Source organism: Lontra canadensis, unplaced genomic scaffold (assembly GCF_010015895.1).
Source record: "Lontra canadensis isolate GAN:19392208 unplaced genomic scaffold, GSC_riverotter_1.0 scaffold22, whole genome shotgun sequence".
NCBI classification, from domain to species: domain Eukaryota; kingdom Metazoa; phylum Chordata; class Mammalia; order Carnivora; family Mustelidae; genus Lontra; species Lontra canadensis.
In genome coordinates, this window is record NW_022631016.1 from 14,923,027 (window position 1) to 14,933,654 (window position 10,628).

Genomic DNA, 10,628 nt, shown 5'->3' on the forward strand with positions numbered 1-10,628 from the left:
AACACTCAGCCTGGAGAATTTAACAAATCAGTGGTTCAGATGCTAGATCTTGGTTGAAAAAGTTGTCACTAATTTTGGAAATCATTGTCTTAATCTATATTTTCTCTTACATGTGCCTCCAATGCAGCCAGATAGCCACTTCTATGCTAATAAATCCCCTTGCTGACTGTTCAAGACACATTTTGGAAAAGGGGGCATGTAGGATTATAAGAGCCAGTCATGAGGGATAGAGTGTTGAAGGAGATTGTGAAGAGGAAGTGACAGCCAGCTGACCCTTGAGCTGGGCCCAGGCAATTGGAGGCTCCTCATCACTGCCCCTATCCTTGGAATGTGGGTTCTGCTTGCCTTCCTTGCTCCCAGAAAAGTGCTCCAAGGATATAGCCTTGTGATAGTGTTGTGGTATTAAGGCCATATGGACAGTATACATGACTGAACTCAGTTAAAACTTCTATATAAACTTTTAAGTTTGGAAAGCAGGTGCAGTGATCTATTTGTCTTGCTGCCATCCAAGATAAGCCTTGTTTTTAAGTTTTCTTGCTTGCTAAACTTGCAGCCTACCAACATGGAGTGGCCTGCCTCTTTCTCCATCTCTTCCTCCTCTGAATACAGGGCCTATTTCCCATTACCTCCTAGGAGCTTTCAAATCAACAGTGTATCCTATGCTATTTTTCTAGATAGAAAAAAAAAAAACCAAACTATGAGAACAAAGACTTCTTACTCTGATACTGAATTATACAATAAAATACATAAAAACAAAGGGAGAATTATCCCTTCCTTGTGTAGTAGAATAGCTACTAGGAAGGATTTGATCCAGTAATCTGATCATGTGCTCATCCTTGAATGGATCATAGAGGTGGGCAGTGGGGGCCAGGGTGTTGGCACCTTGATTGACAGTTTACCAGAAGAATAACCTGTTCAATGAATGTAAAAGTGCTCTCATAAATAGAAGGTGATTTATACATACACAGATGTGAGAAGGAAAAATGTTGGACAGACAAATGATAATGGTGGTGTTTAGTCAAGTGACTTAATCTCCTTGTGTCAGAACCAATAGTCTATCTACATAGTCCTACAAGAATATAGACTGTTGACCACCACCACCATGAATAATTGAAATAGTACATTACCTTAATGAGTAAATACAACATTACAAGTTAGAAGAAGAATCATTTCACGGAGATAGAGCACTGGTGCCTCAGATAAGCACACAAAGTACAATTCATGTTGTGTCTATTCTCTTTAATAATAGGGAAGAACCCAAAACGAATGCAGAGGTGGAGCCAGATAGGGATGGCAGGAGGGAGCAGTACCCAGAGTGTGACTGGACTAGAATTAATTGTTTCAAGGAAACGAAGATTAAGAATTCCACAACTCTATGAATGTAAATGAGTATATAGGTACATATTTTATGATAGAGTAACAGTTCAATTTTAACTGTAGAGAGAATAATTTAAATAGGACAGTAAAAGAGTTACGTTTCCTCAGTATTTAAAGTGCTTTCTGAGTCACCAGGTAGCACTGCATTTTGTATTTCCTAGAGGACAGAGCATATACTTGATGCAGGCTCTTTCACTCATGGGGTCGGTGGCAAAGTTAATATTCTGGGTTTAGACAGAAAGAGTCCAGAATAGTTTGATCAAATAGGATAAGAAGAGAGGGCCACGGGGTACCTGGATGGCTCAGTGGGTTAAAGCCTCTGCCTTCAGCTCGGGTCATGATCCCGGGGTCCTGGGATCGAGCCCCAAGTCGGGCTCTCTGCCCCACAGGGAGCCCACTTCCTCCCCCTCTCTCTCTGCCTGCCTCTCTGCCTACTTGTGATTTCTCTCTCTCTGTCAAATAAATAATAAAATCTTAAAAAAAAAAAAAAGAAGAGAGGGCCACCTACTCAGTAACTCATTTGTCCCACCGAATTCTATATGTATCTATATATCAATGTATATATATATAGATAGGTGATAGATAAATAAGTAGATCAAGGTATATATCTATATAGATGGGAACATAGAGTTGAGGCCAACATACTTTCCTTCGATATCAAATATCAAAAAGCATACTGTATAGAAAGTGGATAAAACACATCAAATAAGACATTCCTATGGCTTTTCATTTTAAGACTGCTTTTCTTTTGTTCTATTTGACCTTACATCTCATAGTCACAACATTGCCATGACCAGCAAATGGTCCTTTTTTATTGCTATAATCATTGAAGCTATACCATATGCTTTCTAACGGATGAACATGAAAAAAGTAAAACTAATCATTTAAATTAGTTTCAGGGATACTGTTCTTGGCATAGAACAGACTTCATGAATCTTTTGCAGCTATTTCAACTCGTAATGCACCAGCTTCTATAGACTTAACTCTCAACCTATCCTATATTTTCTTGACCTTGAACACTTATTAACATTTTATGATTCTGGAATAGTACTTACTCTATAATAACCACACTCTTTTATGATCTATTATAATAATAGATTATACAATTATTTTATAGGATAATATATTAAAATCCTCTGAATTTTTAAAAAGCTTTTGAGCACAATGTGAATAAGTCTAACAAGATAAAAGAAATGACCTAGTTACATTTGCTTAAACTTGGGCTTATCTCAACAAAAGGGATACCTAACTCAGCAAAATCCATCACCAAAATGACCCTTCCTCTCTAGTCCTCCTGGATAGGCTATCCTCTATCTTCAGGCTGATAAGAGGAACCAGTATATCTGTTTCTGTAAAGAAATCCTTCCCTCTTCCCTCTATCCCAATAATTAACACACCAATATAACACAAACATTAGCTTTCTTTTTGTTTTAAATATTTCATTGCAAAACAAACACCAGAGCCTCTTAACTACACTTAGCCATTTTATGTTACATACTGCCATTAATACTGAATTTCAGTCATCCCTATGAAATAAGCATAAATCTTAGAAGTCAAATAAGAATCTTTTTGGGTTTCGTGGTTTGGTTTCAGGAGAGTGAAATTAAGTAGGTTTGAAGTCGTCTTTGGAGAAAATGGAGCAATAAAGCTGTTAATCATGTTTGTGGCAAGCAGAAATGCAAAACCTCTAAAATTATCGGAAGACTTACATCTAAATGAACATAAAGATGAAATAGATAGAGGTGCATAAAATATTCCAGGGACTTTTTACTATTATGTTCATTAGAGTTCCAGCTTAATGCATGCTTTATTGCCCAGAAATTCATTTCATTTGCATTTTAACTGGGTTTTAGTCAAGTTAATCCTTTTTCTTTCCTTGCTAAGAAACTATTCGGCAACTACAGCAAAATACTGAAAGAAGAGAAATTGAAACAGCCTACTTACACCAAAACTTAAATTTGTCAGAGTTCACTGAAGAAAAGAGGTGTCAGACCAAGTTCACTAGATGACATTATTTTAACACCAAGGAGTATCTTCTGTATTATGGAGTTTAGCTATTAGATGAGAAGCAGTTATATTCATTTGTGCTAAAGATTTAATATCAAGGGAAATTTCATAAAAATCAACATCTCATTTTTACAGGAGCCAAAGTGATAGAGCAGTCACATATTTAGAAACATGTAATTAATTTTCATCACAAATTTCAATATGTAATACCATGCATCATTTAAACAGCTGTGTAAATAAATAACAGTTTAACTTGTATTTTGAAAGTGCAAGCAGTCAGTGCAGTAATATGTTGGCCTAATAGAAAGAGAAAGTTATTTTTTCATCATGAATAAAAGTAAATTCATTTCCTAAACGCTAATGATTGTAAGGTCTACACGGTAATAAAATAGTTTTTCCACGTGACAGCATATTGAAAAACAAAATGATGATAACCTTAGCAAAATCAAGGCAAACCAATATCTTGGCAAATCCCAAAGAAAAAGAAATGGAAAAAAAAAAAGGAAAATCAGTAACATGGGGACAAATAAAGTATTCAGACAAAAGGGAACTTGCTTCATTATTTATTTTGAAATATTTAATCACATAAGATAAAATAGAATATTTTGAGCATAACCATCCCATATCTGTTGAGAATCATCTCAAAGTTTTCTTTTCGTAAAATTTTCTTTTAAGGTTTTGCTATATCTCAAGGAAAGCTCAAAGTGTGTTTTCTCCATCATTAAAATTCGAGAGATAAAATGCCTGGCTTGTTCTGACTTTCATACCTTACTTACCTAAGCCATCATTTCAAATTTGGGATGCCTTTTGTAAAGCTTTTGACAGCAGATCATCTGTGTGGAAGGATTGCTGCTATTAATTACTATATTTGAAAAAAGTTGTTTTTGTTTTGTTTTGTTTTTTTAAGATTTTTTTTTTATTGATTTGACAGACAGAGATCGCAAGTAGGCTGAGAGGCAGGCAGAGGCGGTGGGGAAGCAGTCTCCCCTCCGAGCAGAGAGTCTGATGCGGGGCCCAGGACCCTGGAATCATGACCTGAGCCGAAGGCAGAGGCTTTAACCCACTGAGCCACCCAAGAGCCCCTGAAAAAAGTTTTTTAAGCTGTCAATCATTCCAACTATGCAATAAAGGTAGTTTGGTGAAAAACCCTACATTTGTTTCAGGCCTATCGTTACCTGAAGAAAATGGAACAAAATGTTTTTGAATGATTAACTGATTGTTAAACAGAAACCCATGTTTTTCACCCTCTCCAACCCTCCTGATTTGTGCTAGATATAAAAATAAAGACTCTAAAAGAAAACAAAAAATAAAGACTCTAAAAAAAAAAACAAAGCCATTCCCCTTTAAGAGTTAAATGATCTTCATGACCCAAAGGAATTCTAGTGCAATCCTGATCTTCCAGTAAAATAGAGTCCTTACTCTTAGTCCTAAACTCTATTCCTACTGAGAAGCTGGTGGAAGCATCTATTTACCTAAGTGAAAGTATCACCAACTTAATTCATGGAAAGATAAACATCCATAGATTAATAATAATTTAGAATTTATTTAAAAAATGTATTTATCTTTACTGAAGTGTTTATGATACAGGAGTGAGTTCCACATAAAATCTACAAAATCATCTTAGTATAGGTACATTATTAAGCTAATTGTCATAAAATTCTGATTTAAAAGACCTTAAAACCACATTACTTAACTTCAAGTTTTTTATATTTTTAAATTGTATCTATCTAATCTATTCATCTGTTTATTGGATTAGCAATTTATATGAGGTTTGCATTCACTTTTATTTGCAAATGTTGCTTGACTCTTTAGCCTATTGTCTCACAACCTTCCACAAAATAAAAATGTATTAGCTAATATTATCCTTATATATTTTTTAATACGGGAAATTGAGATGAATTTATAAGATAAGCATACTTTTTATGAGATAAGAACAGAAACAGAGAGAGGCAGAGACAGAGAACGAAGGTACAGAAATTAAGTCAGGAATAATGAAAGAGAATATAGGGGTGCCTGGGTGGCTCAGTGGGTTAAACATCTGCCTTTGGCTCAGGTCATGATTCCAGGGGCCTGGGATGGAGCTCTGGTTAGGGCTTACGCTCAATGGGGAGTCTGTTCTCCCTCTGCCCCTTCTCCCTTACCTCTTCTCCCTTCACCTCCCACCCTTACCACCCCAGCTCCTGCTCTCTCTCTCCCACTTGCTCTGTCTCTCTCAAGTAAAGAAATAAAATCTTTAAAAAAAGAGAGAGAGAGGACATAAACAAATTGCACCAACATTTGAAAATGTGGATGTAATGGACACATATTTATTAAAGAAAAACTAAAAAACAGATGAAAAAAGAAATAGAAAACCTGAATGTGATAAGCCTATTACAATTAAAGAAATTGTATTAGTAATCAAACACACACATACAGCTTAGATGATCTTGCCACTGGGTTTTATCAACCATTTAAGGTGCAACTAATTCTGAAATTTTATAAATCATTCTAAATAGTTGAAAAAGAAAAATCATGCTCCTTAACATTTTATAAATGTAGCAAAAACTTTTATACCAGATACTAATAAAAAACAGTTTGAAATAAGATAATTACAGTATAGTAACACTTATGAACAAATGTGAAACTAAACTCTAAAAATAATGAGAAACTAAATCCAACAATGTACTTTAAGTATAGTACATTTTGGCACAGTTTGATTCAATATCCATTATGGTGGTTTTAACAACAACTACCTACCACTGTTATAACTGGTACAACTTGTGGATAAAGCTGTACACTTTAGGTTTTAACTTTTGGAAAAGATTTTTAAATATTTGCTCATCAATATTTGTGATAAATATTCTCATTCTCAAAATATTTATGTTAAAATTACCCAGTATAAGGAAATAGCATAGAAATAAAACATATTTATTTAAAAAAGACATACTTGTATCTGTATCTATACATCAGTATATTTGTATAAGAAAATATGTGCATTAAATTTTCAATAATTTTATAGATTTTCATAACATTTAATAATCACTGCTGAACTTAATATACATTTCAGTGAGCATCATATATGGAATATAAAATGAATCCCCTGAAAATAAAATCATTCTATAAAATTTGAGTTATAGTCAGGAAATTTCCAAGTTTTCTTTAAATCCTGTTTTCTGTTGAAAAAATCACCCTATAATAATTATCATTCAAAATATCATTCAGATAATGTTTACAAAAATGCTATTACTAAAATTATTGATTTATAGTAGCATATCAGAAAGAAAAATTAAATAAACTTCTAAAATTACAGCATAAATCTCAGATTTTCAAGGAGAAGACGTTATCCAAATTTGAGTTCAATAGAGATATTTCCAAGATCCATGGAAATGGGTCACCTTTATTGACATTTTCACCATGTTAGTAAGAGGTAATTGGGTTTATGAATACTAATATTATGCTCCTAGTTATAAACAGATGTGAACAAACACAGACATCTCCAAAGAAGGCCTGCCCTTACATTATTTATCACATAGGGAATTAAAACAGAGGTCTCATTTTCTTCGGGAAGGTAGATATTGCTAATATTAATCTGCATTCCTATTTCTGCCTCTCAGATCTAGCATTAAAATAAATGCTTCCTCACTTGGTAAAATGCATAAGAGGAGTCGGTGTTAATAAAAAATGGACACAAAGACTTGTGGGGAAACATGCCTTTCCAACGGGGTACTACCACAAACATTTAGTGATTGCACCAATTTGTTTATAATTCAGCTTTTCTTTTTCTTTTGCAAAGAGATTGATGAATTTATTAGCAACTAGTTTTGCCAAATCAGCAACTGACATCACCATTGTTTTACGCATAAACTACTACTTTTAATAAAGATTTTTTTTATTTATTTGAGAGAGAGAGAGGGAGAATAAGAGAGAGAGAGAGCATGAGAGGGGAGAGGTTAGAAGGAGAAGCAGACTCCCTGCCAAGCAGGGAGCTGGATGCAGGATTCAATCCTGGGACTCTAGGATCATGACCTGAGCCAAAGGCAGTTGCTTTAACTAACTAAGCCACCCAGGCACCCCACACATAAACTACTTTTAAAAATTTTGGTACATGGCGCCTGGGTGGCTCAGTGGGTTAAGCCTCTGCCTTCTGCTCATGTCATGATCTCAGGGTCCTGGGATCATGCCCCAAATCAAGCTCTCTGCTCAGCAGGGAGCCTGCTCCCCCCTGCCCTCTCTGCTTGCCTCTCTGGCCACTTGTGATCTCTGTCTGTCATATAAATAATAAAATCTTTAAAAAAAAATCTTGGTGCATGTAGTGTTGTATTTTATAGTCCAAGTCCTCTGAAAACTTTTACAAATAGATAAGTTACAGTATAAAGGATTGGAGAAATCAATGGTCACTCTGAACAAAATTTCAGAACATTAATATCAGACTTGATTTTATTGTTTTTAAGTTTATAGGTGGTACTAGAACACCTAAAGCAATAAAGAACAGTAAAATATTTAAGAATGTGCTAAATGATGTGCAATATAATTATTCCAAGTCCAAAATTAACTATGTAAAATTCAATTATAAAGGAATATATTTTAATTTTGGTTTTAATTTTTACTAAATTAAAATAGAATCACATATGATGTTGATATCTATTGTTTAAAGTTTCCAAGGTTGACCTAGAAGCAGCTTCTTGACTCTTTCTCGAACCTCTGTTAGTCTGAGCTTACTAGCCTCAACTCCAGCCTTCACCACATCCATCAGGGAAACCCCAAAATCCTATACGGTGCACACCTCCAACCCCATACCTTTGGTAGCCGCTTGTGCAGGTGCACACCTGGTACCCACATCAGCTCCCTAGTCTTTTCCCACATGGCCAGGAGTGGCAGCTTCAGGGGTATCCTGGTCCCCAGCATGACATGATTGGGAGATATGGTGGGGCCGGGGTGGGGGGGCATCACAACTATATCAGTGAACCAGAGACTTCGGAGCCCCCTTAAGCTGGAGGTGGACCTCAACATCCAGGCTGTGCATACCCAAGAGAAGGAGAAGATTAAGACCCTCAACATCTTTGTCTCCTTCATCAACAAGCTGCAGCACCTGTAACAGCAGAACAAAATACTGGAAACCAAGTGCAGCCTCCTTAGCAGCAGAAAACAGCTCAGAGCAACATGGACAACATGCTCCAGAGCTCCACCAACAGCCTTTGGCTACAGCTGGACACATTTCACTGGCCAGGAGAAGCTGAAGCCAGAGGTGGAGCTTGGCAACTTGCAAGGGCTGGTGGAGGACGTCAAGAAGAGGAGGAGATCAGAGAGCATGCATACATGGAGAATGAATTTGTCCTCATCAAGAAGGATGTGGATGAAGCTTACACGAACCAGGTAGAACTCGAATCCCGCCTGGAAGGGCTGACCAATGAGTTCAGCTGAAGGTATGTATATGAAGAGGAGATCCGTGAGATGCAGTCACAGATCTCAGGCACATCCATGGTGCTGTCCACGGACATAGACATGGACCGCAACATTCCAGAGGTCAAGGACCAGTAGGAGGACCTCACCAACCTCAGCTGGTCTGAGATTGGGACCAAGTACCAGATCAAGTACTCGAAGTTGCAGACATTGGCTAGGAAGCACCAGGATGAATTTTGTTGCACAAAGATAGAGATTTTTATATGAACCAGAACATCAGCCAACTCCAGGATGAGGCTGAGTACCTCAAAGGCCAGGGGGCTTCCCTGGAGGCAGCCATCGCTGATGCTGAGCAGTGCAGGTAGACGGGTGTTAATGAAGCCAATGCCAAGCTGATCGAGATAGAGGCCACCCTGCAGCGAGCCAAGCATGACCCTGCAGAGAAACTGCACCAGTACCAGGAGCTTCTGAACATCACACTGGTCCTGAACATGGGGAGATCGGCTACTTACTCCAAGCCGCTGGAGAGGGAGGAAAGCCTGTTGGAGTCTGGGATGCAGAACATGAGTATCCATACTCAAGTCACCAGCAGCTACTCAGTGGGCTGAGCTCAGCTTATGGGGATCTCATGAGCCCTAACCTCACCTATAACCTGAGCTCTTTCTAGTCCAGATTCCTCTCTAGCAGAGGCTCCAGTTCCTTGAGCCCATGTCAGCTCCTCCTGGGCTATGGTTGTGAGGAAGATAGTCACCCACAAAGGGAAGCTTGTTTCTCAGTCGTCTGATGTCCTGTTCAAGTGAACAGTCATTGTGGTCTCTCTCAGCCTCCCTGCCTCTGTGGATGCCATAGAGCCTCTGAGGGAAGGAGCTGTGCAGGGGAGAGTTGGGAACAGGAAACCCACCTGAGAGGCTCAGCCTCAGTGCTCAATCTACCCTTGGAGGAATTCTACTGCCCTGGCTATCCCTTCTTGCCCAGGCCCACAGCTAAAAGCCAATTCAAATGTCTTTTCCCAAATAAAGCTTCAGATGGCTCTGCCAATATCATCCCCCCATATTTTCCCCTAAGGTTATTTTCCAAATTGAAACTGGAGCATGGTTCAGTATATCATGATATGCTTTTTGTAGCAAAATTGATTATGCATCAATTTTAAAAAGCACAATTTCCTTGGATATAGTTTTTTTTTTTTCTTTTTAAAGACTTTACTTATTCATTTGACAGAGAAAGAGAGAAAAAGAGAGTACAAGCAGTCAGAGTAGCAGGCAGAGGGAGAGGGAGAAGCAGGCTCCCTGCTGAGCAAGGAGCCAGATGTGGAGCTGGATTCCAGGACCCTGGAATCATGAACTGAACCAAAGGCAGTCACTTAAGCAACTGAGCTACCCAGGCACCACAATATAGAGATATTTCCAAATTAATAGTTAATGATTTTTGAAAAGTAAAGTTCTTTTTTTTTTAAGATTTTATTTATTTATTTGACTGACAGAGATCACAAGTAGGCAGAGAGGCAGGCAGAGTAGAGAGGGCAGAAGCAAGCTCCCTGCTGAGCAGAGAGCCCGATGCGGGGCTCAATTCCAGGACCCTGGGATCATGACCCAAGCCGAAGGCAGAGGCTTTAACCCACTGAGCCACCCAGGTGCCCCTGAAAAGTAAAGTTCTTAATCCTAAGATTAAATCCTAAAACACTATTAAACCTAAAATGCTTCACACCATAATTAAATAGAAAAAAGGAATTGTGTGCTTGGATTACTTAAATACATTTAACCCTGATATTATAGTCATGAAAAAATAAGAGAAATAAAAACTAAAAAAAAATTATATAACATGACTTTTCTCCTGAAGAACCTCATTCAATTTAAGTAACCCTGCAG

General features: G+C 37.6%; 1 pseudogene; it reads left to right on the forward strand.

The window, feature by feature from the left end:
• The first annotated feature begins 8,284 nt into the window (after positions 1-8,284).
• On the forward strand, positions 8,285-9,563 carry LOC116870307 (annotated as a pseudogene).
• The last annotated feature ends 1,065 nt before the right edge of the window (positions 9,564-10,628 follow it).